Source organism: Notechis scutatus, chromosome 1, assembly GCF_049901735.1.
Source record: "Notechis scutatus isolate UNSWTSFEM ecotype Mainland chromosome 1, rNotScu1.2, whole genome shotgun sequence".
NCBI lineage: Eukaryota > Metazoa > Chordata > Lepidosauria > Squamata > Elapidae > Notechis > Notechis scutatus.
In genome coordinates, this window is record NC_142009.1 from 317027016 (window position 1) to 317054175 (window position 27160).

The 27160-nt window shown below is 43.6% G+C and overlaps 1 protein-coding gene across 9 annotated transcripts in view; it reads right to left on the minus strand.

Annotated features, from left to right (window-relative positions):
* Positions 1-27160, minus strand: part of FBXO34 (F-box protein 34) — a 67233-nt gene that overhangs the window by 22546 nt on the left and 17527 nt on the right. The window contains exons 1-3 of one of the 9 annotated variants that reach the window (XM_087952431.1): positions 14067-14084; positions 7946-8060; positions 5840-5918 (exon numbers count right to left, since the gene is read on the minus strand). The exons of 1 other annotated variant lie outside the window; for it this stretch is intronic. The gene's annotated coding sequence lies outside the window, so the exon portion shown is untranslated. Of the gene's footprint in view, positions 1-5839; positions 5919-7463; positions 7481-7945; positions 8061-14066; positions 14113-22779; positions 22874-27160 lie in introns of those variants that run through there. 7 more of the 9 variants (XM_026670220.2, XM_087952436.1, XM_087952435.1 and 4 more) reach the window with 7 other exon arrangements.

Here is a 27160-nt window from a genome sequence, read left to right on the forward strand (position 1 = left end):
GTTCTTTTGTCATTTTTTCCAACCACATGTGGATTTTAGTCCAGTATTTTTTAGCGTCCGCACAAGTCCACCACATATGGTAATATGAGCCAGGTGTCTAATGACATTTCCAACATTTTTCGGATTTGTTCTTGAACATTCTTGCTATTCTTGTCGGGGGGAAATGCCACCTGTAAAACATCTTATACAAATTTTCTTTATAAGCTGTTGACACTGTCATTTTATAATTTTGAGACCACAATTTTTGCCATTTCTCTAAATCAATCCCATATCCAAAGTTCTTCCCCCAAGCAATCATAGTTTCTTTAACTTGTTCTTCTTCTAGTTTAATTTCTAATAAATATCCATAGTTTTTTAATCACCTTTTTATCAGTACCTGTCAAAATCTTATCTAGATCAGCAAATACATTTTCTTTGATGCAGCGAAAAAGTCATTAGATTTTTATCATCTCTTTATCAATTTATAAATAACTCAAGATGGCAAACATACATAATACTTTTTCCTCCTCCTATTTTCCCCATAACAACCCTGTGAGGTGGGCTGAGAGACAGTGACTGCCTCGATATCACCCAACTGACTTTCATGCCTAGGGCAGGACTGGAACTCAAGTCTCCTGGTTTCTGGGTCAGCAACAATTCTTATGGGGAAGGGGAGGAGGGGGATGCAGAACATTTACAGCTCCCACCCGCTATCGAAATAGCAGCTGCAATTCAATTTTCAGTAGATTTGGCTGATTGTTTTCCATAATACATAATACATAATACTGCCGTAAGGAATAGTGAACATAGACTATGTTTTCTCTACAGGGAGTCCCCAGGTTAAGAATATCCAACTTATGGATAATCTGTCGTACAAGAAGGCTGCCCATTACTAAAAATGGCAAATGGCATTCTTCCTCGTGCTGACAAAGCACTGAAGCCACACAATCTTTTCAGGAACTGCTGAAGCCACATGTTCGTAATATAGAGCCTGTTTTCAGCAATTCTTGGAAGCATTGTGCTGCTTCAGTGCTTCATCAGCTCAAGGACAATGCTAACTCCCATTTTTTGATAATAGACTGTCCATTTGCAAGTATGAATTCTGACTTACGTACAAATTTGAGTTAAAGATTGAGTTAGGAATGGAATTTGTTCTTAACCTGGGAATTAGCTATATTTCCACTATGGAAATATACTACACGACATCATTCCGGAAAGGACCAAAGCCAGTCCTAGATCCAATGCCTTCGTCTAACACTTAGAGGTATCACTTCAAAGTAATGATGACCATTGATCTCTGCCTTTTTTCAGGTCCAAGAGCCACAGAGGATCTCTAGTAACTGCCATCCCTGAGGTGGATAGCTCTGAAAAGTTCAATTTTCTTTTGTGTTTGTTTGGGGAAGGTTTGGGTTTAAAACATCTCTTCTACCCCAAAGGTGCTTTTCCAAAAAGCAACTGGACTGCCTTGTTTTTCTTTGAAAATGTTTCGCTCCTCACCTAAGAAGCTTCTTTTGGAAAAAAAAGCACCTTTGGAACAAACATGACCTGGATGATGGAGAATCTCCGCAGACATTTGTTCTACCCTGTATTATAGACAGCGACAATCTGCAGCCTGAGAGTCACATGTGGCCCACAGTTCTGTGGGTGGGGGTCATTAATGGCTCAATATATTGTCTATAAAAAGGTGGCTTTTTTTCTTGAGGGCAGGAAAAAAGATGGCTAAGCACTTACATTTATCTAAACATCCCCAAACTTCCATGAAAAAAATGCAAATTTTATAATCAAACATGATGATTCACTATTTATTCCCTCCTTTCCTGTGGTCTATTATATTATTTTTTGTGATTCATTGATTTTATTGGTTTATTAAATGTATTTCCCACCCATCACCCTCAAAGGGAGTCAGGGCAGCTTATAACATTAAAATAATAAAACTACACACACACACACACACACACACACACACACACACACACACACACAAATAAAGTATACAAATATAGCTCTGTTACCCATTATTTTATCCTATAAAAATAATTTTTATAGCTAAATTCTGACTTTGTAAACTGTGCGGATGGAGGTGCTTCGGAGCCACAAATATGAGACAAGTGCTGCAAGGACCTTCTGGGCTGCCCATTTCCATTATACTAAGTTAAATCTACATTTTGCTAATATTGGTTATTCTGAAAAAAGTTTTCTCCCCAATTATTTATCCCTAATCATTCAATCCTTTTGACAGATAGACTGCAGGGAATCTTAAACTTCTGAATGGAAAGCCTGAACCTGCTTGACATAATGGTTCAGGAACAATTTACTGAAACATATTATGCAGCTTGGAAAACTGAGCAAAATAAAAAGACCCTAAGTGAAGATGAGGCACCCATGCAGCAAAGAAATATAGAGACTGGCTTTATTCCCTTACAATCAACTTCCATTTTCAGCACACAACCATGTGGCTCTTTTTAGTGATAGGAATGAATGAAAAAGCATCATTCTTGATGCAGAAGAATCATCTTTTCTCTGGATGGGATTACTGTGGCACCTTAGCCTCAGGTTTGCCTCCTTCACCAATAAAGAGAAAAGCTCAAATAATTCATAGCCAAAGGGGAGTTCTTTGGAGGCAGACACTTGCGTTGTTATAACAGGTGGAAAATCTATGGCCTTAAAGATACCTTTAAACAACAGCTCTCAGCAGCCCCAATGAGTATGGACAACTGTGAGGGATGGTAGCATTTGTAGTGTAACAGTATCTGGATAGCTACAGATCCAATACCCCTTTTTTATACATTCCATATTTTATCTTTCTTGAGTAAGGAAATACATGATACATGAATTCAAGGACAGACGTGCCCAACTACTTTCTTCTTTGTTCACACTCAGAATAACTTTGCCCATTTACTTTCCCAGCTGCCTACACATAATCTGTGAGGCGCATCAGTGGTCCAAAAATAAACTACAACAACTTGGTAACGCACCAAGACATAAAAACATTAAACTTTCTTCTGGTTTACAGATACTCTCCTTAGTATGCCAGATAAGGTTCTAAATTCATGAAAGCCAGTAATCAAACAATTAAGTTCAACTTGTATGGATAACCAATGCCACTGCTTACTAATAGCTTTCAGGAGTGTTCAAGACGTATTGCATCAACACCTCTTAATTCCAACAAGTTACACAGCAACTTTCTTGCACAAAATATGTGGAACGTATTTCTGATCACCTGGCAACATCAGCAGAGAACAAGCAATGGTAGAAGAAGGGAGCCTTTGTTTAACCAGTAAATGAATCTCTTTGAGGTCAGTTTCTCCTAAGTTCCACTAATTCCATAATAACAGAGAAACTAAGCGTTGAGAGGCACCTTTGCACTAAGAGCATTTGGAGGAGCAGAGATTCATTCATTCATTCGCAACTAGTAGAGTGATTAGAAGGTGAGAAAGTCAGTGCAAGAAAATCCTGCAGGCATGTGATGAATACTTGCTGTGTATGTGGACACCTTTGGTCTCTCAGGAGACTTCAGTTGTTTTATTTCTCACAGCAGTATAAAACTCTAGCAAAATGCTTAGAATACGTCTGAGCCACCACTTCCCAATATTTGCTGGTTTTCTTTCATTATTTTTTAAGCAAATGCAAAAGTAACCAGAAAGACGTTTTTTATTTTAATGCCAAAAATGGATAACGGGGGAAATGCAATGCTTACTCAGTTCTCTTCACACATCATCCTAAATAGGAACTGTGGTGGCGCAGTAGTTAGAATGCAGTATTGCAGGCTACTTCTGCTGACTGCCAGCTGACTGCAATTAGTCAGTTCGAATTCCACCAGGCTCAAGGTTGACTCAGCCTTCCATCCTTCCGAGGTCAGTAAAATGAGGACCCAGATTGTTGGGGGCAATATGCTGACTCTGTAAACTGCTTATAGAGAGGGCTGTAAAGCACTGTGAAGTGGTATATAAGTCTAAGTGCTATTGCTATTGCTAAATCAAGACTTTATTAATACATTCCTATGATGGCCCTCATCAGGAAAACTGTATGAACATGCACATACCGTATTTGCCGGCGTATAAGACGACTGGGCGTATAAGACGAGCCCCAACATTTCCACTCAAAATATAGTTTTTGTTATATACTCGCAGTATAAGACGACCCCCACTTGGAGGCATGCTTTTCAAGGCAAAAAAGTCGTCTCATACGCCGGCAATACGGTAAGTTGTAACACTTGGGGTATTCTGGATATAATTCTTGATTGACACCCCCAACCCCTTTCCCCCAAACTTACAAAGCCACCAAAATGCTTTAGAGAGGCAGCTTCGCCTTTCTCAGGCTGGCACTCAATTCCTCTCCCTTTCTTTGTGACAGCCCCAGCGTGCGTGCCATCGGGACTCCAAGGGTGGGGGATGGACAGCTGCCAACTCTCTCTCTCTCTCTCTCTCTGTGTGTGTGTGTGTGTGTGGTGTGGGGTAATTCCGGCTATCTCTGGCCTCCGCTCGGTTTTAAAGTCGCTTGGCCGGTTCCCAAGTCGCAGCGCGCTGGCCGGGAGACGCGGCGCCGGGTGGAAGCTCGGTGCAGGGGAGGCAGATCTTTTCTCTTAAGCGGGGAGGAGGAGGGGACAAGAGGAGGGACGGGACGGGACAGGGGGCGGGAGGAGGCGCTCGCCTTCTTCCACCGCTCACGGACCCTTTTCTTCCCAAGGGGACCCTGGAAAGCAGCTCGGGAGCCGGGTGGCCCTGCCCAGCGGGGTCCCATCAGGAACTTCCTGAGGACACCCCCTGCCCCAAGCACAGCCCTCCCGGTCTTTCAAAGAGGGAGGAGAAGCGGGAGGAGCAAATTGCCGCCCCGCCCGCTGCCCAGAAGGAGGGCGCCACAGTCCACCCCACCACCTTCTCCCCCCCACTCCCGGGCCATTACGCGGCTCGGGGCTGGCTGGGCGAGCGCGCCCCGCCAGAGACCCTCCCGCTCCACCCCCACCCCACCTCCAGATTGGCCTCCGCAAGTGCCCGAGCCGGGCGGAGGGTGGGTGGGTGGGTGGGAGGAGGAGGAGAGAGACTTCGGCTGGGCTTGAAGGGGCTTCGCAAGTTGCGGAGCTCCGCCCCCGTCGCTCTTGCACCGAGTGACAATGTATTTACCGGCGTATAAGGCGACCCCCCACTTGGAGGCATGTTTTTAGGGCAAAAAGTCGTCTTATACGCCCGGCAAATACGGTATATACACACGGAAAAGACCTGCTGTATTTGGTAGCTGATTTTGACAGCTGTCTAGAGATGTGTTCAGCCATCTCTTAAAACTTGCTGCAGCTTTGCTGGATGTACCATGTTAGTGACTGCCAAACATATATGGCCTTCCTAGCACTGCCTACTTCTCCTGCAATTATGAGATGTGCTCCCTCAGCTCATATTCTTAACAGTATCCTCTCACACATAAAAGTGATTCCAGTATAACTCCTGCTCTCAAAGACTTACAGACAATAAGCATCTGTTTGACCATGCCTTGATTTCTCTCCTTTCTAAACTATACTTGCCTTGTACCTCTGTACAATGCTTTAAAGGTTGCACACGACACAAAAACCATCTTGGAAACCTCACACACAAACCCTGCATCCCTACTTATACATCATACCAAGACAAAAGTGCAATCAGTAAACTAGCAGCAAATTGGGGGGTTTACTGGCCTAGAACAAACCATGGCTTATTCATTAGATCTATTTATATCATAAGAAATGGATCACATTATGATGTAGCGTATTTCCAGTTTTGGAAGCATCACTGTAGAGGCTAGGACAAATTCTGTTCTCCAACCCCAAGAAGGCAATAAGAAATTAATTTGAACTGTTCACAGACACATTTTGGGGGGCAAATTTAAGGACTACCTTCAGAAAGAACTCCCTCTGCACAGTTTCAGACATCACAGCACCCGCAGTGTTTTATATAATCCTTTGAAGGGCATTTCTAAAAAGCAAATAGGGAAGGGATGAAGTTAGAGGCAATTAGCAGACATGGAACTGTTTTTATCTTGATTTAAAAAAAACCATAGCATTCAAGTTGCAGGAGACAAGAACAAATGCATGAATTTAGTTGCAATATTCCCTGTAAGGGAGGTGGCAGAGGGAACACTGCGACTAAATTCTCTGGAGGACAAAGAGAATGATAATGTCAAGTAAATCAAGGTGGCTTCTCCAACCTGGTGCCTTTCGGGCATATCAAGCAACCTGACCTTTAATTTACAACATATCTGCAAGGTACCACATTGATCATAGCTAAGATTAAAGACACAATAATAGAGACATAGATGCTTAACTTCTGACATCTCCTACACAGCCTCAATTCAAAACTACCAAGGAGAGGAATCCCTGAGCACCACAATCCAACTGCCTATCAAAATACCTAGCACTTGGACAAAATCTAAACAAAAGAGATAAATTTCAAAAAAAAAAACTTACTGTAATACGAGGATTTTTCTTGTACAAAATACAGCAGCACTTCGTACAAAGTAAGACCATTTATTCATAAAACTCAAATGCTGCTAGTATTAACAGATAGCATCCCTTCGTGGTTGATTGGGAACCAATCAGAGTTGGTTAGAAGATAAGCAGCTATATAAATGTGAACAGAATAACAGAGTTGGAAGGGACCTTGGAGGTCTTCTAGTCCAATGCCCTGCTCAAGCAGACAAATGGTTGTCCAATTTCTTCTTAGAAACCTCTAGAGATGGAGCATCCACAACTTTTATTCAACCGATTAATTGTTCTAATTGTCAGGAAATTTCTCCGTAGTTCTAGGTTGTTTCTCTCCTTGATTATTTTCATTGCTTCTTGTTCTGCCTTCAGATCAGTGGTGGGATTCAAATATTGTTGCCACCGGTTCGGTGGGCGTGGCTTGTGGGCATGCTTTGTGCGCGTGCACAGAGTGCACGTGTGCGCCAAACACACACTTTGCACAGGCACAGAGGCGTTTGTGCAGGCGCGTTCTAATTCTCCTCCTGCAAGCCTGCATGATCCCAGTCGCTCCAGCAGCTACCGCGCGGCGCTATTCTGTGAGTATGAGAGCGCGGGTGGGTGGGTGGGCCCAACAGCAGAGCCAGCAGAGCAGTGGAACCGGCTCTCCAGAACCGGGCAGAACCAGTCGAATACCACCACTGCTTCAGATGCTTTGGAGAATAGGCTGCTCCTCTTTTCTTTGCAGCAACCCTTTAGATATTGGAACATTGCTATCATGTCACCCCAATCCTTCTTTTCATTAAACTAGACACACCCAATTCCTGAAACATTCTTCATGTTTTCGCCTCCAGTCCCCTAATCATCTTTGTTGCTCTTCTTTGCACTCTTTCTAGAGTTTCAACATCTTGGCTTATATCGTGGCAACCCAAACAGCATGCAATATTCCAGTTGTGATCTTACCAAGAGATTATAAAGTGGTACTAACACTTCACATGATTTTAAATAAATAGTGTTTAAAATAAATAAAAAGGTAATAATGGCTTTGGATAACAGGTACCTTAATTCCCAGCCAGAATTACAGAGGTAGGTTCCACAACATTAGGAGGACATTCAATTGGTGAAGACTATAATGAACTCTTGGTAAAACTTTAATAAGAATAATAATTAAGTAGGCACTTGGGGATCAAGTCCACCTTTTGAAGTTTTATTTATTTGATTTCCTTTCATTCAGGGCTTCAAAGCAGGATACAGGGAACTTCCTCCTTCCATTTTTGCAGGAGTTCCCTGTTAAATAAGGTTAGGCTGAAAGAGCGTGACTGGCCCAGAGGAAAAAGAAATTCATGCCAAAGTTCACCCCAGTCAGGTTTTTGGACATTAACTTGTTCAGCTTCCTTCAGTAAATATGGAGTCTTCCAAGTATAACGAACATCTCATAATTCTCCATCAACATAGGCTTTATAAAGCCTTGTATAGCAGTTAAAAGTTCTGGAGTACAGACATGAAAATCAAGAAATCCATATTTAGGGCACAAGAACTTACTGAGTGGGTCAGCCTCTATCTCTTAATCCAACCTAAGGGCAACTGAGCATCACACTGGAGGGGAAGCAGCGTTCAAATTTTCTGTAGATAAATAAATATCCACTATTCTGAACTCCTACAAGAAAAGAGAATGCTGAATATAACAAAAGCATGTAATATTAAGTTTCAATTTATTCTTACCTCGCCTTTAAACTGCACTGGAATTCTATGTGCACTTGGCACCTTAAAGGATTACAACAGGCAGGGCCTGGCATTCAAAATCAGAAAATAGATCTGGACAAATTTTGTTTATTTTTATTTCAGCAGTCCCAACCCATCCTTTTTGCAGTCAGGCCAGTTAACAATGGAATACTGTGCTTGTTCCGGATTTGAAAGCAAAACTGGAATCCTAACTCTGTCTGGACATGTTGAAGATCAGCTGGGCAATGTTCCTAAAGAACAATACTAAAACAGGAAAAAAAAAACCAGGCAACCTGCTTTAGTATTTCAGAAGCTGTAGACAACAAAAAACATGGAATGTTTTCGCTTCGTTATTGTGAAATTGTGTGTGGGATCTTGTTTATATACCCTGTAAGGCAAAAGGGCAGGAAGACCCGGAAGCGCACAACCCCGTTGTGAGTTAGACCTGCAGCCAAAGCAAAAAGGAGCTTGAAAGGAAAGCAAGAAGTGCCAATAAAAGTATTTCCTTTGCCCAATCTCACTGCATATTCCAGAAGCCCTGCACTTTCTGTAGTTAGCATTTACAAATATTATCCCCTAAAATGTGGAGAAATACAGGTAGTGCTCATTTAACGACTACGTCAGACACTGACTGTTCAGGTTATAATAGTGATGACAAAATAACTTTGCAAACTAATCTTTGCATTTATGATCTGTGCAGTCAGTAAAGCGAAAGAAAGCTGAAGTAAGATCATAACTGCAGTTTCACTTAGTGACAATTTTGCTTAACGACCAAGTTGCTGGTAATAAATAGAATATTAGGATTAGAGAATCCTGGATTCGTTGTGGCTAAGGCGGGGCCTTCGAACAGGTTCAGTTGGTGTGCCAATTGTGTCCTTTCCTGGACTAGGAGATTTTGCTTACCATCCCTCACCCCTTAGTCACCTTTCAGTTGAATTACTACAATGCAAGATATGTCAGGCTGCCCTTGAAGACTACCCAGAAGTTATAACTGGGTCCAGCATGCAGTGTTGTGTGCAGTTTTGGGCACCTCATATTTTGTCCTTGTTACCCCATCGTTCTATCACCTTTAAAGATTTAAATGGCATAGGGTATCTACCTGTCCTAACAGTTTAGACAGAGTAGGCATGCTCCAAATCCCTTTCCTTAACTTTTGCTATCTGGTAGGACCTCAGAGAGTTGCCTTTTCTATGGCTGCTCCAATTCTCCCCTGAAATTCAGAGGGCCTTTGCTCTATACACGTCTTTGATAAAGTTGTGAGAAGATCAGGCTGTTTGCCAGGCATTGGACTAGATGTGACCTGTGTAAATGCCAAGCATCAATGTAGACTTTGTGAGACATCGTGGCACTGTGTTTGGGATGTTGTTGTTAGCTTTGGTCAGTTTACTTTATTCTGCTTTTGTTGAATATTATTTGGAGCTATCTAAGATTATTATGTGTAAGATAAGTCATATGTTTTTTTTTAAAAAAAAAAAAACAGACGAGAATTAAAGGGTTGGAGGAAGCTTAGATGCTGCAATGCCACAAGTGTAAAAAATGGTCCCAAGTCACTGTTCTATCCATTACACCACATCTCTTCAGTTATTTATTTAATAATTTAGTTATTATTCTTTTTATTAATTGTTTCTCGTGTGTGTGTGTGTGTGTGTGTGTGTGTAAGAGACACACACAGAGAGACAGAGAGAGACAGAAACACTAGCAGAGTCAAATTAGGCATTTTCTGAATCGACATGCTGAGCCCAAATGGTTTGCCATCTCTGTACTAGAGGCATATTTTTCTTGCTCTTATGACTAGAAGTACCACAGTACAAAGGGAAAAAATGATGGAACTGTTGAAACAACAAGGATTAAAATTTGTTGTATCCAGGATGCAAGGCTCATCACTGTTCCACTGTAAGAAAAAGGAGGAAAATATGTCAAAAATGCTTTATCTCCACGATCAAAGGGCTTGCAGAGTAAAATTCTTATGGCACAGAATGCTCAAAGCTTTGACATGCAGAGCACAAAAACAGCACTTTGAATGTTTCATCACAATCAGTGCAGCTGATTGAGAACGATCATGCTAAGCACAACCATGGATATACAAAAAAGGCACGGGGGGGGGGGGGGAAGCATGTTCTCAACAGCTGCTCCACATTTTTGCCACTCCATTTTTCTCACCACCTGCTTATCTTATAGATCGATGTTCCCCTAGCTGGATGCTCTCCAGCTGGCTGGGAATACTGGAATTTGTAGCCTGAATGTAAATGGAGGTCAGCAGAATGTAGAAGACTGTCCTAGAAACAAGACAAGCTCACACCTGTTTTTCTGACTTCTAGATGCCAAAGATAAGGTTGAAACTGATGAGGGAAGGAAGATTAGAGAACTACGTGGGGGGTGATGAGATTTGGTATTAGTTCATTTTTAATTTGATCTGACAACAATCTGCTTGGTGCCTTGGAACTTTCAGTAAAAGAACAGGAAACACGGTTCTGCCTTAGAAAAGAAGGAGCTGTTTGCAGCATCTAAACCTCTGGCATCACTTAAAATCCAAAGCTGCTTACTTCCCACTTCTTTCTGCCATCAGAACATATTTTCTATTTCCACTTGTACAGTATTAATTCAGTTGATTTGATGTCACACTTTTACTATGTACTTGTTTTTCTCTATTCCGTACTTCATGGTAGAAATAAATATGTTAAGCAGAAATGGACGGTTAAGCCTGCTCAGCTTTCTATCATGTGTGCATTTTTTTTCAAATTCAATCTATTCTGCTTCCATCTCACTAGCAAACATTCACCTAGACAGTCTGCATGAAAACGTACATATGTACCCTAGTTCATACATATTTCTTTTAACATATGCCGTATATGTTAGTAAACTGAGTTCTTCAGTGTAAATATTATGTATGCATTCTTTGTCTGAAAAATTGTATTAAGAAATCTGGAAAATGAGAAAAACTGATAAAACAATTCTGAAAACGATAGTGCACATGTACTTTATCTTATACATTCATGAACCAAATAAGTATCTTCCCCATCTCCCCTGTACTAAAAAGGCAAATATATTTTTCTCATGTTTCAGTTCTCAAAGTCCTTTCTACATTGCATGCCCAGATCCTTCTTAGAGCTACTGAGAAATTTTGCAGAGACCATAAATTTGGATTTCAAACCCAAATTCACAGGGTATCAGCCTGTGAAATAATGCCCCCAGAAGGAAATCCAAAAGGAACTTGCAAGATGTAATGTTTGCCAACTAGAATCAGCATGCTGGCTTGTTACTTTTCACCAAATAATCATAGCTGGCTGTATTCAGAGACTGAAAAATATGATGGTAAAAATGTGCAGGTTTGAAAGCAATGCACACACAGCAGATAGGGCCTTGTTAATTGTCAGCTTTCTAAAGTTAGTCCTTCTTTAAACCACAACAGCTGTGATATACTGAGCTCATTTAACCTGTCTTTGAAGTACGTTATCTTTTTGATGGAACTGGCCATTTTCTACAAAGGAGAAAACCCTCAAAATATGGTTGTGTAAATCCTGCCTAAACAGATCTTACCACGCATGTCACACAGTTTTGCCAGATCTCCTGGAAATCATTTATTAGCAAAGTCTTTACAAACAGAAATGTTTAAAATCTTCTCCCAAGCCTGATAGAGGATAACCAGAAGATAGCTGTTACTGAAGATGCAAATATTTTCAGTAACAGCTAGCAAATACCTGTGCTGCAGTGGTGGGATTCAATTTTTTTTACTACCGGTTCTGTGGGTGTGGCTTGGTGGGCGTGGCAGGGGAAGGATACTGTAAAATCTCCAGTCAGAGGTGGTATTTGCTGGTTCTCTGAACTACTCAAAATTTCTGCTACCGGTTCTCCAGAACTGGTCAGAAGCTGCTGAATACCACTTCTACTGTGCTGCTGACAAGGGTACACTTTTTTCTCAGGAACTTTCCAGCCTAATTATGAATTTCTTCTGGAATATTTGGCTAATATGGAATCTAAGATGACATATTGCTTGGTTCTAGTTGATTTGGTTGAATGTTTCCTGAAGACGAGGTTGGACAATTAGTACTTTAGATCATTTTTCACCTTTCACAGGTCAGATTGTAGCTTGGGCATGTTGCTGATACAATAGAAATCCTGGATGGCCAGATGGTTGGCCTGCCTATAAGTGCTCAGCATCAGTTGGCATACTGTCTGGAGTTGACAGATGTAACTGTCATGGCCCATGTTTTAATCATTCCTACTTAGATAACTTAGATAACTGCAAGTTTATACATTTACTAAATAAATAAAGTGCTGCAATCACTCATGGAAGAATGTTTGGAAAATATAATTAGTGCATCTACCACAAAACTAGATGTTTTGATACACTTTTTACCAATTGCCTTTCCTCTATCTCCCAACAATTGCTTTGGTTTCCAATTTGCTTCTAAGCCCAATTCAATGTGCTGCTTTTAATCTATAACATCCTATTCAAATGACTGATTTTTTTTCCATAAGAATCTCCTAATAGTTTACTATCTCTTTTAGAAGTCCTATTAATTATGCTCCATTAAAAAGACAGGCTAGGCAAGTTGCTTTTGTTAGTAATCTGGTCTCTGAATTTGTTTTAATTTTTTTTGCATACATCACCTTGAGGGCTTAGTTTGGGCCACAAGGGAAATCAGAAATTAGAAATACTTTAACACAAGTAAGTACATAGTGTTGCTTAATTTTTTTCAAAATTGGGAACCAGTGGAAAAATTAGCTTTGAAAGGAGTAGAGCAAAGGACATAATATTCAAGAGAGCAATGAAGTAGGGAAGATGGGGAGAATCATAAATTAAAGAATAGGAAAAAGGATACAGAAAAATTAAACTTAGATTGAATAGATGCTATCACTCTTTCTTGTCCATCTTAAACTTGCTCTGTGGAACAGGAATATACTGCATTTAAGAATAATGTCTGCATTCTGAACATAGCCAATATGATAGGAAATTAAAATCAAGTAAGAGTAACAGAAACAATTTAAATGTTTTACCCACCATATATCAAGAGATGGCAAAAGTCAGTAGTGAAGAATGCCAGGACCTTAATGCAGCCTCCGAAACCACACATAAAACCTTATGCAGCTCATCACAGGTTAATGTTCTCAGGATGCCGCCATTCACGTTGCCCCGCCCCAAAGCTCAGTTGGAGGTTTTAGATCTGATTAGCTTTCTCTCCAATAACATTAACATTTTTATTTGCAAAAGTTTTTCTCTCTTGGAGACCATCCAATCATTCCCCCACATACAGTCTGAAAATCATATTTAAACTGGATTGCCATAAGAATAACTGCTTGTTCACGTAGGATCACAGTTAAACAGGAACCAAGAAAAAAGCTAAACGTTTAACAGGACCTTGATTGACTTCAAGTAATTTCAACAACTCATTACAGTATGCTGTTCAGGAAGAAAAGTTCTTTGTTAATTTGTTGAAGTAAAGTTCATGAAAAAAAAAAAATTCACCCCATACTTAATGAGCTGCAATCCCACCCAGAATGAAAAAGACCAGGAATTTGGCACAAGTTCTTTCTCAGGCTCACTTTACTGTACAAACAATGATTAAATGGCCAATCCTGCACAACAGATAAGTCCACCTCAGAAAAATGGAATGGAATGTGATAATATCCATGTTGTATCTAGATACTTGGTCTGCTTCCTCCCTCCATCTCATTCAATTTCTCTTAGAGGAATGGCCAATGTAATAGACTGCACACTGCAAAACAAATCGCCCAGAAACCAGGAAGTTAATTAGTGAGGAATCCCCCAAATCATTTATTATCTCTCCACTATAATTTAAGCATCCCTCAGTTCCCCCTCAGATATTATTCAAATATCCAGCTTAACACAATGAAAAGAAACGGCAAATAAAATAGGAAAGTTACTGCTCGCATAAAATCAGCAAGCATTTCCCCATGACATTAAAAAAAGTACACCAACCTTAGTACCATGATTCCTGAAGCAAATGGATTATAGGTGGCTAATGTGTAAGCAGCATTGGAGGCCTGTTTATTTAAACCCTGAGGTGGAACAACAAACCTAGCAAGGTTAATAGTCCAACTTTAGTGTAAATTGTGCGCAGGTTATTGCAGTACTGGAGGGTGTGGTGGAAGGATAAAGGGAGAAGAAAAAAGGACTTAGCTTTGAAGTGCTCTTAAGAATGAGAACGCAATTAAATACTGCTCTGTGCCAGGTACAAGCTGTCAGATTACCCTATGGCATCTATTATAAAATTGCACTCCTCACTTAGCTTTGTAACATGGCCACCTGCCTGCTGGAATACATTACAGTTTCTCATACAGGTTTTGTAAAAGGAAATACAGGGGAGGAAGCTTCCCGTCCATCTCAGATTTCCAGATGCTAGTTTTTGTATTATTTATGCCACACTAATAAATATGTCAACTAAAAAGAACGACTTGGAGTTTAGGAAAGCCCTTGAAAGCCCTTGTTGATATTTTAAGCATTTCCCCATCTGGAAACTATTCGGATATTAGTAAATGTTTCACTCAAAAGTGTTACATGGATCAGAGATATGTCAATGGCAAGGTCTATAAAACACAAAGAAATATGTAGAATTGTCTAGATCCTAGATTTCACCCCACAAGACTATTATGTGTCAACAAAAGGCCCTAGAATCTGGACAATTTTTTGTAATGGTAAGATGTATTGTTTTTTCCCCTAGTCATCTTTAGTGGTCAAGGGCTGCAAGATGTATGGCAGTGATTTCATTAATTTCATAAAAAGTGGGGGGAGATGGAATTCCAGGTTTTTTTTTCCCATTGTGAGATAATTGTCTTTTATTTTCCACTGATAACCACTGGAAGAAAATTGTGCCTATTTTATTCTGTGTCTGCCATCAATGGAATTTGAAAACCTGCAAAACAGGAATTAGGAGCTATACGTGGAACAAGAGTTGTCCATCCTTTCCCTACACAGATATCTGTCTTGTGGTTCTGCGTAATATTCTATGTTAAATTTAAGCAAACATCATAATATGAAATTTACTACTTGGGATTTGTATACAGTCCCATCTTGTAGACACATCCAAGAATTCAAGGCTGGGTACCATGGCAACAGAGGCAGGTCTTATCAGCTTGACAGGCTCAGCCCCTATGACGAAGGAAGAGGCGTTTTCCCTATCCTGGACTCTCGCGGCAGCGTGGAGGAGATTCCACTAAGTGACATTGTTTCATAGAATGGAGCTGGATCATGCCCATCCCACTGGATCTGATGGGATAGACAGGAACCTTGCAGGGTTTTATAGGTGACAAGTAGCACTTTAAATTGCACCCAGAATCTAGTGGGAGTCACTGCAGCTTGTAATGCAGCTTCAAATGACATTATATGGTGCATCTTAAAACTGCTTGCACCATCGTATTCTAGACCAACTGCAGCTTCTGAATACTCAAGGACAACCCCATGTAGAACAAATTACTGTAAAATAGTCCAGTCAGGAAGTGACTAAGCAGGAGTGACCATGAGCAGAACCTCCCAATCCAGAACTGGGTATAATTAGCATATAAGGTGGATTTATATATAGCCTCCTGGCCACAGCTGCCACCTGGCTCCTTGAAAAAAACAGTAATATTACCAGGTCTGTTTGGAGGAATACAATTATTCCAGTCAGAAAATTAGGAGGCGGCCTAAAACCCAGAACAACTCAGTTTTGCAAGGGTTAAGTTCCTAATCCTGGCTTCCAAAGCCCTCAGGCACTGGAAAAGAACTCTGAAGGTACTGGATTGCTGAGGGCAGTGGTGTATAGCTGAATATCATTACCATTCTGATGATTCCTAACCCAGACAGTGGTGGGATTCAAAAAAATTTACTACCGGTTCTGTGGGCATGGCTTGGTGGGCGTCGCAGGGGAAGGATACTGTGAAATCTCCAGTCAGAGATGGTATTTGCTGATTCTCCAAACTACTCAAAATTTTTGCTACCGGTTGCCCAGAACTGGTCAGAACCTGCTGAATACCACCTCTGAACCAAGAATTCCCCAGCTTTTCTGACTATGTGGACTGGCATGGGTTTGGTTCCACGTGAGCGGTGGGCAAGCACAGACGTAGCTCCATTTGCACAAGCAGCAGGCATGCACACATGCCATGCATGCAAATGGAACAAACACGTGCTCACCCACATGGGGATGCATGTGCGCACGCTTGCCTGCTATCTCCACAGACTGGTTCCGAATGGCTCAAGGTCCAATAATGGGCCGCACCCCGGTGGTTGGAGACCCCTGACCTAACCCACTGTCAATGAATAGCCAAACACAATTATTAATTTGTAAGATAACTATGCAATGCAAGCTGTACTTGGCTTAAGTGGTTCCACAATACTTTCATTGGGAACAAAAGCTTTATCTGAATATAAGCTCAGAAAATTTCTGCATGTAGACCAGGTCTACATAACATGATTTGACTCCACTAAGCCCAACTGAAAATTTCAGCAATGTACTGCAGCCCGTTAGGTGGTTGGCAATCTCCTTGGCTATTATGAGTTTACTGAGGTAAACCAAAGAGGTTTTTTTGACCCTGGAAGTTGCCTGACACAGCCAATTTTGTGATTGTAATAATCACAAATGGTATGAATCTGATAGAAAAAAATGGAGTGTGTTGTGATACAAGAGAATGTTGAACTAATTGCATAGACCTTTAGTTCAAGTGCCATATTATCATTTCATATATTTGGTGTCATGAATTAAGATCTTGTTTTATCACATTTCACTATGTTCTGAACTGTTCTCCACTTCTATCCCTACCATGCAACAAGATCTAAGTGGTTTCCGGTGTTGTGAAAGACATGAAATCTTTTCTCCTACAAATATTTTCAACTATTGCAAACAAGCTATAAAATCACTTAGTCTCACATCAGAGCAATATGCACTACAAGAAACCAAATTCTTTAGTATTTCTGTTAAAACAGAACAAAAACAAAAAAGAAATTTACTAGCATACATCAATGACATACACCAGTGGTAACTCAACTGAATGTTTGTGTCATATTAGGGAATGTATTGAAATATTTGTTTAGAACAATGGGTTATATAAATCATGTCTTTTCCACAAATGAGAGAGACTGAAATCAAGTAGAAAACCTGAGCAGTGGGGTAGGCAATTTTGGCCAATTTTCTCTACTGCTGTCTTTCATATTGCTCAAGCGGATCTAGAACCCTTTATAAAATATTTTTTTCAGGAGGGACAGTGAAAATTACCTCCTATTATAAATGTGCACAGCATCTGTTGAAGTCTATAGGTGTCTTATCATCTGCATCTGATCCTCATATTTTCAATTTTGAAATATTATATTAATCGAAGCAAAATACAGTCAAACTTTATCCAAAGTCCAATCTATCTACTATAAAGTTACCTTGAAGTAAGATAAATCAATTAATTAATTAAATATATAAATGAATAAATTTTCCAAGGTGCTTTAAAATCCTTGTGAAAGTTCATTACCAAATAAAACAGTGAAGTTTCTGGTCAAAATCTGAATTAGTTAAACTTTCGGTGTATATATACAACACAAACTGTGAGAAATTTTAAATCCGATCAACTGTAATAAATGATAGCTATCAGGAACACCATGTGCTAAATGGCAAGCCAAGGTAAAATAGTTGAGGATTGTTGGAACAATTGCTAGGACAGAGAGAAACCATACAAACTTCAGCAAGAGTGATTGAATATATAGAAGAGCACAGAACAAAAGCAGGAACAAATTCCCTCCTCAGAGAAAAATAACAATAATAATGAAAGCACTATGAGTTTGACAATCTCTGCAATGAGAATCCGGTATATTTTAGTTCATTTATAAAAAGGCAGCAATCTATTCTAACTCTAAGCTGTTTCAGAGGCATAACACTTGGGGTTTGAAGGGCGTCTTTAAATAAATTATCAATGAGGCAAGAAAAATAAAACACTGTAAAAGGGCTGATTTGTTTGTGTGTGTATGTGTGTGTATTTGTTTGTTTATTTATTTATTCATTTTGTGAGCTGCCCATCTCGCCAAGGGGCAACTACTGATAACTTACAACCAAGTAAAATATCAAGATAAAACATTAAAATAATAAAAATCTATGTTAAAATGGACTAAAAATTATCAAAGATGGGAAGATGTACACGGGATGGAGGTGGAGTCTTATCTCAGCAATCCCAGGATGGCATGCCCCATTGGGGCATTGTCTAATGCTCTCCTGCCGGTCTGTCTCATACGCTTGTTCAATTGTTTCTCTATAGACTGATGGTGTCTATGGGCATCCTTCTCCTTGGCCCTTGAAGGTCTCTGGGGAGCTTTGGATTTGCCCAGGGCCCTGGTTATTGTTCTGGAGGTAGAGGCCTTTGAGCCCTTGCCGCTTGCCATTTCCACTATACATTTGTCAATGAGGCTTGAATATAAGGTGGTTGGCATACCTAGGGGTCTGCTCCCAAAGTAGCAAGGTATCCTTATAAATTTCTTGTAATCCCCCTTCAAATTTGGTATTTGTAGAATTAATCTCCAATCCAATAAATTGAAATCCAATTATCAACACCTCTTCAGGCCAGAACTGTGTTAACAATGGCCTGCAACAGCTGCTCTACACAGGCAGACTTCGGCCTTGGTGCTCGCTGTGAAGCCGCTGGACTTATATTCTGTGGGGGTTAGTCAACAAAGCAGGTCCTCTGCTCCGTGCATAGGGAGCAGGAAAGCCAATCCCCTGGTCTCTACGAGGAGAATCCAGTAGGGAAAAACATTCTTCTCACAGGTATTCATTTGCTTTCTGTTTTAATGTGAATGGGTGCCATGCGGTCCTCAAAATGGCACCTGCCGCTGTTTGGTGCGGCCTTAAGAGTCCAGCAGCTGGTTCCCGCCTAAATCGCTGTTCTGAGTGTAAAGAGACTACGCAGGAAAAGGACTGGAAGCGCTTATGCTTCCAATCCCCTTTGGTGTTGAACAGGGGAAAAGCCTCAGCCGTTGAAAAGCCAAACATGAGGCAAGCTCGCTGTTCGGAACGGCGCTGTTAACGATTGGAAGATAAGTGGACTGTAAACTGCTCTTGCGATCTCTTCTCCGAAAGAGAAAACGAGCCCCGAAGGCCCAATTTTGAGGGGAAACGTCTGAGGCTGCAGGGCTTTCAATTTGGTAATTTGATCCTTGAAAGACTATCCCTCTAGAGAAGTGCTATTAGCCCCGATTGCCAGGATGTTAATAAGCCATTGGAGGCTATTGTCTAGATGACAAAAGGGTTCCTGAATAAGTGAAAAAGCAAAACTGATGTTTGAATCTCTTTCGTTTTAGCTGCTATTCCGGCCAATCTGGAAAGCTACCTATCTCAACAAACACTGAGCTAAAACTGGGGGATGCTGGGGAGGAGTCCCATGGAGGAGGAGGAGCATCCTGCAAATTAAGTCCAGCCTATCCAAGAGGAGACTGAAGCACCTCCCACTATTGGATGCTCTGAACAGCTCAGGGGAGAAACTAGAATCTAACAAGAATTAATAGCAATGCTAATCCAAGGGCAAGTTGAAGCTGAAGTCTACAAGAACGTGACAATAGAATTGCTATCCTGATTGAAACTTTGAAGTTGGAGAAGAGCCATTGTTCCACTGACACCCAGAACAAAGATACTTTAATCCTTTAATGTTCAAAGAGAGCTGTTGCAGAATTTGTCATTCTTAACTCATAAGTAGACCTTTACTCATGAAGGAATACCACTTTTAGTGCCTTAGATGGACATCTCTGTGCTTGGCAACTGATAGAACCTATGATTTGGTGTAGTATTCTCTAAAACTAGGTCAGGGTTCAGTTTCTATCTTGGGATTGAGGAAGGAGTGGCTCTTTGCATCCCAGAGGCTTAATGGTGTGGCCCTTGAATGACTAAAATCCCTCCTGGTCAGGGTTACAAACTGTATTTAAAGCAAAGACTATATCTTCACTTTCAGATGCTTTCAGGAAGCCAAATCCTGAATGTTATCTGTGTTTCTAAGAACAGGGGAGTATTCTTCCTGTCCACGAACACTGCTTCAAAAGCTTGGAGGAAAAATTCAGAAAGTTCAAGGAATGGTGTAATCTTTTATGACCAGACCCTGGGAATCCTGCCCACTTTCACTATTATCTATCTCCAAAGCTAATCTTACAGCCGCACTGGCCACCACGGCTCTTAGGGACCCAAGAAAACATAAAGGAGAAAATCATACCAAAGCACAGAACAGAACAGCCCTCAAAAACCTAAACCAGGACAAAACCATCACCATCCTCCCAGCAAACAAAGGCCAAACCATAATTACCATGGGCAGTACATAATACACATAAAAAGTCAAAGAACTGCTGGAGGGCAAACTATCTCCCAGAAAACACTAACCCAATACATACTTAGACAGCCTGATGAAAAGACTCTTCAATGACCTAACCAAGAACAGTCAAATTTCAAAAGAACAGCAGCAGATGAAAGGCAGTGGACTCATCTTCCCATGCTTCCATGGATGCCCAAAAGTACACAAACTCTTCATTCAATTGTATCAGTATAAGGGATCCCAGTACACAACATAGCCAAAGAACTTAAACAAACAAGCAAACAACAACAACACCAAACCCTTGGATATCTCATACAGGGAATTCTCCACTACAGTGCCTCCAGAAAATCAAAAACTTAAAAATAGATGAAATCATAGTTTCATTTGATATCACAGCATTATGTCCATAGATACAGAACTAGTGAAAGAATCCATGGCAGCAATAGTACACACAACACACCTGACCTAACCAAATATAGGAAGATGAAAAGACCCAGCAGCATGGACCTCAACAACCTTCTCACCACAGATGCCAGCCTCCAGGGTTGGGGGACCCTCCTAGCCGGCGAGATTGCCCAAGGGACCTGGTCTCAGGTGGACAGGTCTTGCCCAATAAATTGGTTAGAGCTCAGGGCCATCTTCCTAGCCTGAAGCATTTTCGAAACAGGGTGACAGGCTGTCATGTGCTAGTGATGACCGACAATGTGGCCACGGGCACATGTAAACAGGCGGGGGGGACCAGGTCCAGAGCCCTTATGAGGGAAGCAGAACGCCTGGGGCGATGGGCGGAGACTCACCTTTCCATCAGGGCGGATCACATTGCAGGGGTCGACAACACCCAGGCTGACTGACTGAGTTGGTCCCGAGTCAACCAGTCGGAGTGAAGTCTCCATCCATCCTTGTTCCTGGAGCTGTCCCACAGATTCGGAACCCCGGCAGTAGATCTCTTCGCCTTCCTCAAAACGCTCAGGTAAGCAGATTCTTCACCAGGTACCCAACCCAGGGAGCAGAGGGGACTAATGCACTTTGGAGCAGATGGCCAACAGGTCTCCTCTACACCTTTCCCCCTCTTCCGATCATTCTAGCGGTCATTCAGAAGTTGTTGGAAGAAAAGACAGTTAATATTCCTGGTGCCCCATTGGCCCAGGAGACCCTGGTTCGCCGACCTGGTGAATCTATCTGTAGCACAGTTGGAGGATTCTGGACAATAAGATCTCCCTCCATCAAGGAGCCTTACTCCACCTCGATCCTCAGTGGTTTCGCTTAGCTGTCTGGTACTTGAGCGGCAATCTCTGAAGGACTCTAACCTGCCTGACAGGGTGATAGAGACTATCCAAGCTTCCCGTAAACCTTCCACCACCTGCATATATGATGCTACCTGGAAGGTCTTCTGTACTTGGTGTGCCAGGTAAGCCCGAGACCCCACTTCTGCATCTGTAGCAGATGTGCTAACATTTCTCCAAGATGGGTTAGATCAGAGGTTAGCACCTAACACTCTGCGCTGTCAGGTTGCGGCTCTGTCATCTGTGTTGTCCTGGGAAAGCTATTCATCCTTATCCCACCATCCATCAGTCCACAGATTTCTGAAAGGGGATTCTAATCTCCGCCCTCTAATGGTTCATAGATACCCCACTTGGGACCTTCCTAAAGTAGTACAGCCCCTTATAGAACAGCCATTTGAACCCCTTAATTCAGTGTCCCTTAAATTTTTGATCCTCAAGGTGTTTTTTCTAGTGGCCATTACTTCAGCCAGGAGGGTGTCAGAACTAGCGGCACTCTTGGTTCGACAGGACCTGTGTATTTTCCATGAGAACAGGGTGGATCTCAGACTGGACCCTACATTTGTTCCCAAAGTAAACTCTTGGTTCTATCTACGCTGCAAGAGAGTCCAGCCCCACCCTTTGGCATGCGGTCCTGGTGGGGAGGAGGTGATTTCATTATCATATTTTCTCTTCCAGATGCACATTATGTCTGTCATGCAATCTTCGCCTAAAAGCTGGGGAGCCAACTAGGGCTTGGCTTTTTATATAGCGGCAGACTCAGCCCAATGACATCAGAAGGAATCATACCCATCCTGGACTCTCTTGCAGCATAGATAGAAAGGGTGTTCTCAGGTAATTATACCAATGTCCATTCAGACAATTCAGTCATCAATAGACACATAAACAACATTTAGATACCATTCAAAAGAAATAATCAAATAAGGAGAAATAAAAAGACCAAAACATATCCCCACATGCAATCAACACCCAGATAAGTAGAGATTAACACCAAGATTGACACTAGACCAAAAACCAAGCTATAAACAACATCCCAATCAAGGAAATATGAACTCAGGAAAACAATCAAACAATAAACAACCTAATTAAGGAATGGGCGTTGGTCCTTACCTGACACGCCATTTCTCTTTGAGCCGCGAGGATCATCCAGAGAGTGGGAGGTGCTTCAGTCTGCGTCGTTGAAGGCTGAGCTTAATTACTGAGGAACGCTCCGCCCTCCATCACGTGGCTCCCTTGCGTTCCACAGTTTATGCGAAGTCGAGAGTGAAGAGAAGGTCGTACTCTCATCTTACTATACTTAAGGGTTCATTGGCCGAAACAAGACCCCACCAGACGGTGAAATAATAAGGGTGGGGCTGGATGATCCTCGCGGCTCGAAGAGAAATGGCGTGTCAGGTAAGGACCAATGCCCATTCTCCTTAGAGCCGCTCGGATCATCCAGAGAGTGGGACATACCAAAGCTTGGCTGTCCTACGGGAGGGACTTCGTCTGGTTCAGGAGTCTCTGCGAGTTCTTGAGGACTCGCTGGAGGACTCGTCTGCCAAACAAAGCCTCCACCGAGGCAAATATGTCGATCTTATAATGCCTAATGAAGGGAGACGGGGAGGCCCAGGTGGCCGCCCGACAAATATCAGTAATTGGAGCTTGGGTGGCCCAAGCTGCCGAGGTAGCTGCACTTCTGGTGGAGTGTGCTGTTATTCCGCTGGGTACCGGCAGAGCCTGAGACAAATAAGCTTTGGAAATAGTAGCTCTGATCCAGCGGCCGATGGTTGAAGGGGACACTTTGTGGCCCAATGTTTTGGGCTGAAAGGAAAGGAATAGGGATTCGGACCTCCTAAAGGGCTGGGTACGCTTAATGTAAATGCGGAGGGCACGTCTCACATCCAGGGTGTGCCAAAGCTTCTCCCTTTCCCGTGAGGGATTGGGGCAGAAGTTCGGAAGTATGAGTTCCTGTGCCCTGTGGAAGGCTGAGTTGACCTTGGGCAAGAAGGTAGGGTCCGGCCGGAGAACCACCCGGTCGGCATGGAAGATGCAAAGGTCCTTCCTCACCGACAAGGCTGCTATCTCCGATATTCGGCGAGCCGAAGGGATGGCCACCAGGAACACGACGTTGAATGTTAAAAACTGGAGGGTGGATTCCCTGAGAGGCTCAAAGGGGTGTTTAGTAAGGGACACAAGGACCTTATTGAGGTCCCAGGTAGGGTATCGGTGAACGGTTGGGGGGCACAGGTTTGTGGCTCCTCTGAGGAATGCCTTAATGCGAGGGTGGAGGGAAAGGGAACCCAGATTGTCACAAGCGATGACAGTTGAGAGGGTTGCAACCTGACGCCTCAAGGTGTTAGGGGAAAGTCCTTTCCTCAGACCCTCTTGGAGGTATTTCAAAACTTGAGCGATGGAGGGTGAAAGCGGGTTGACCTGGAAATTATGCCACCACTTGCAGACACTATTCCAAGTGGCATTGTATATTCGGGTTGTTGAGGGCCGCCTGCCGGCTAAAATGGTATCAATAACCTGGTCAGAGAGCTTCTCCTTTCTTAGACGTTCCCGCTCAACCTCCAAACGGCTAACGGGAGCCACTGAGGATCCGGATGCTGGAGGGGGCCCTGAGAAAGGGAGATCCTGTTCGGGGGGATTTTCCAGGGAGGGGCCACCGATAGGTTGCAGAGGTCTGCAAACCATGGGCGTCTGGGCCAGTAGGGGGCCACCAGAATCAGTTCTGCTTTCTCGTAAATGAGCTTCTGGATGACTCTGGGGACTAGGGCTAATGGAGGGAATGCATATAGAAGCCCTGTGGGCCAGGGGCAACGGAGGGCGTTGTAATTCTCGGCCCCGTGGGAGGGGTACCTCGAGAAAAACCTTGGGAGTTGTGTGTTGAGGGGGGATGCAAAGAGGTCCACTGTCAGGAGACCGAACATCATGGTCGCCTCCTTGAACAGCGACGGGTGGATGCGCCACTCGGACTGGTCCACCGTGGTCCTGCTCAGCCAGTCTGCTTGGGTGTTTGAATCCCCTGAGATGTGTTTGGCTTTGAGGGAAAGGAGATTGCGCTCCGCCCAATGGCAGAGGCGCTCGGCCTCTCTCATCAACCGTATGGACTGGGTACCCCCTTGCCGGTTGACGTGAGCCTTGGCGGTGACGTTGTCCGTGAGTATAAGGACATGCCGCCGGCGTACCTGAGGGAGGAAGTTGTGCAGGGCCAGGTGGATGGCGTGGAGTTCCAACCAGTTTATACTGCATGCCCGTTCTGCCTGCGACCATCTGCCCTGTGTCGAGAGCGAGTGGATGTGAGCGCCCCATCCGGACAAGCTGGCGTCTGTGGTGAGGGTGAGGCGTTGGGGCTCCTTGAAGCAATGTCCCTTGTTGATGGCGGGACTGGTCCACCAGAGGAGAGATGTGAGGACCCTTGGAGGCACCTTGACCGTAGCCTTTGAATTGCTTCTGCCGGACCTTTGGAACGGGAGCAGGAACCACTGTAGGGATTTGGTGTGTAAACGGGCCCAGGGAACAATGGAAATGCATGAGACCATTTTACCTAGTAATTTAGACAATTCTAAGAGTGTTACCTTTCTTGATCGTCTGATGTGTTTGATGGTTTCCTGGATGCTAAGGAATCTTTCCGAGGAAAGGAAGACCTTTCCTTGAACTGAGTCAATGACGGACCCCAAGTGGGTGATCCGGGTAGATGGTAACAGTTGGCTCTTTTGCCAGTTTACTAGGAACCCATGGTCTTGGAGGGCAGAGAGAGTAGCTCTGGTGTCCTTCTCTGCTTGGAGTCTGGAGTGAGACAGGATGAGGATGTCATCCAGGTAGCAGTGGAGACGAACCGGGAGGTTCCTGAGGTGAGCCGCTAGAGCCGCGAGGACCTTAGTGAAGGTTCTCGGGGCAGAAGCCAACCCAAAGGGAAGGGCCACATATTGGAAGTGGCGGTAGTTGTAACAGAACCTGAGGAATTTGGAATGGGAGGGCCGGATTGGGATGTGAAGATACGCTTCTGAAAGGTCTATAGAAGATAGCCAGTCCCCCTGCCTGATGCCCAGTAGAATGGACTGTAAGGTGTGCATCTTAAACCTGAGGTGGATCAGGTAACGGTTAAGGCGTTTCAGGTCTAGGATAGCCCTCCATCCACCTGAGGATTTGGGAACCACGAAAAGGTGGGAGTAAAAGCCTTGCCCCCGTTGGGATGGTGGGACGGGTTGGATAGCCTGTATGTTGAGATAATGGATAGCCGAATCCATCAAGCTGCGTTTGGTGGGATCCCTCGAGGGGGGGGATGCCATAAAAAAGTCAGGGGGGGCGCGCTGAAATTCAAGAGCGAGACCAAATCTGATGGTGTCCCGGACCCAGGCATCGGAAGTGGAGGAGTCCCATCGGTCGGCGAAATGCTTGAGGCGTCCGCCGATGGGAAGGGGGGGACGGGATCTATCTGGGGCGCCGGAAGGGCTTCCCTCCTGAACCCCTGAAGCTGTAGCTGCCGCCCCTCCTGTTCCTGTCGCCCGGATCGGCTCGATCCTGGGGTTGGAATGGCCGGAAGGAGGGGGGTCTCGGATACCTGGGCGGGAAGGGTGACTGGTAGAAAGGTCGGGAGGAACCTCTCCGAAATGGCTGAGGGGCTCTTGGCTCTGACCTCCGAAAAAGAGAAGGAAGAATTTTTTTCTTGCTTCGGGTTTCGGCTAGCAATGGCTCCAGGGCCGTGCCAAATAGTTTGTCCCCCTTGATGGGGGCAGTGGCCAACTTAACCTTGTTTTTTTACATCCGCCTGCCAGTGTTTGAGTCAGAGCAGGCGGCGGGCTGTAACAAGAGAGGTTATTGCTCGGGTGGAGAACTTAACCGGGTGGTAGGTGGCGTCGGCCGAGAATTCCGCCGCGGCCGTCAGTTTGGCGATGTCCTGATGTGCCCTTGTGTTAGAGGGGGGGACATGCTGTTTAGTTGGCGGAGCCACCGGATCGAAGACCTGGTGAAGAAGGAGGCGGCCGTGGCCGCTCTAATGGCCCAGGCGTCGGCCTGGTGTGCCCGACGTAAGGCTAGTTCGGACCTCTTGTCCTCGGGTTTCAGGGCCTCCAGGGGATCGCTAGGAGAGGAGGAGGATGCTAAGCCCTCGATGGGCTCATCTACCTCGAGGGTGTCAAGAAGGTTGCAGAAGCTTGAGTCCAGGTTAAAGAACCTCTTGTCTTGGCTGGATGGGGCAGGAGGGGCCCTTGTAGAGTCCAACTGGTTTGAGACTAGGTCGTGAAAGATGGGTGGAGCCGGAATAACCTCCGCTTCCACAACGGGCTGCCTAAAAATGGCGTCCTCTTGTCCCTCCGCCGGGGAAAGGAGAGCAGAGGGAGACTGTACAGACAGGCCAGATATGTTCTTGGCTTTAAATAGGAGCGATTTAAACATGTGTGGCTTGAACAAACCCACAAAGGTGGGTTGATCGGGGGTGAGACCCTCATCCTCGGACATGTCCCCTTCCATAGGGTCTATCTCCGATAGGGGCTCCCCGTGGTGC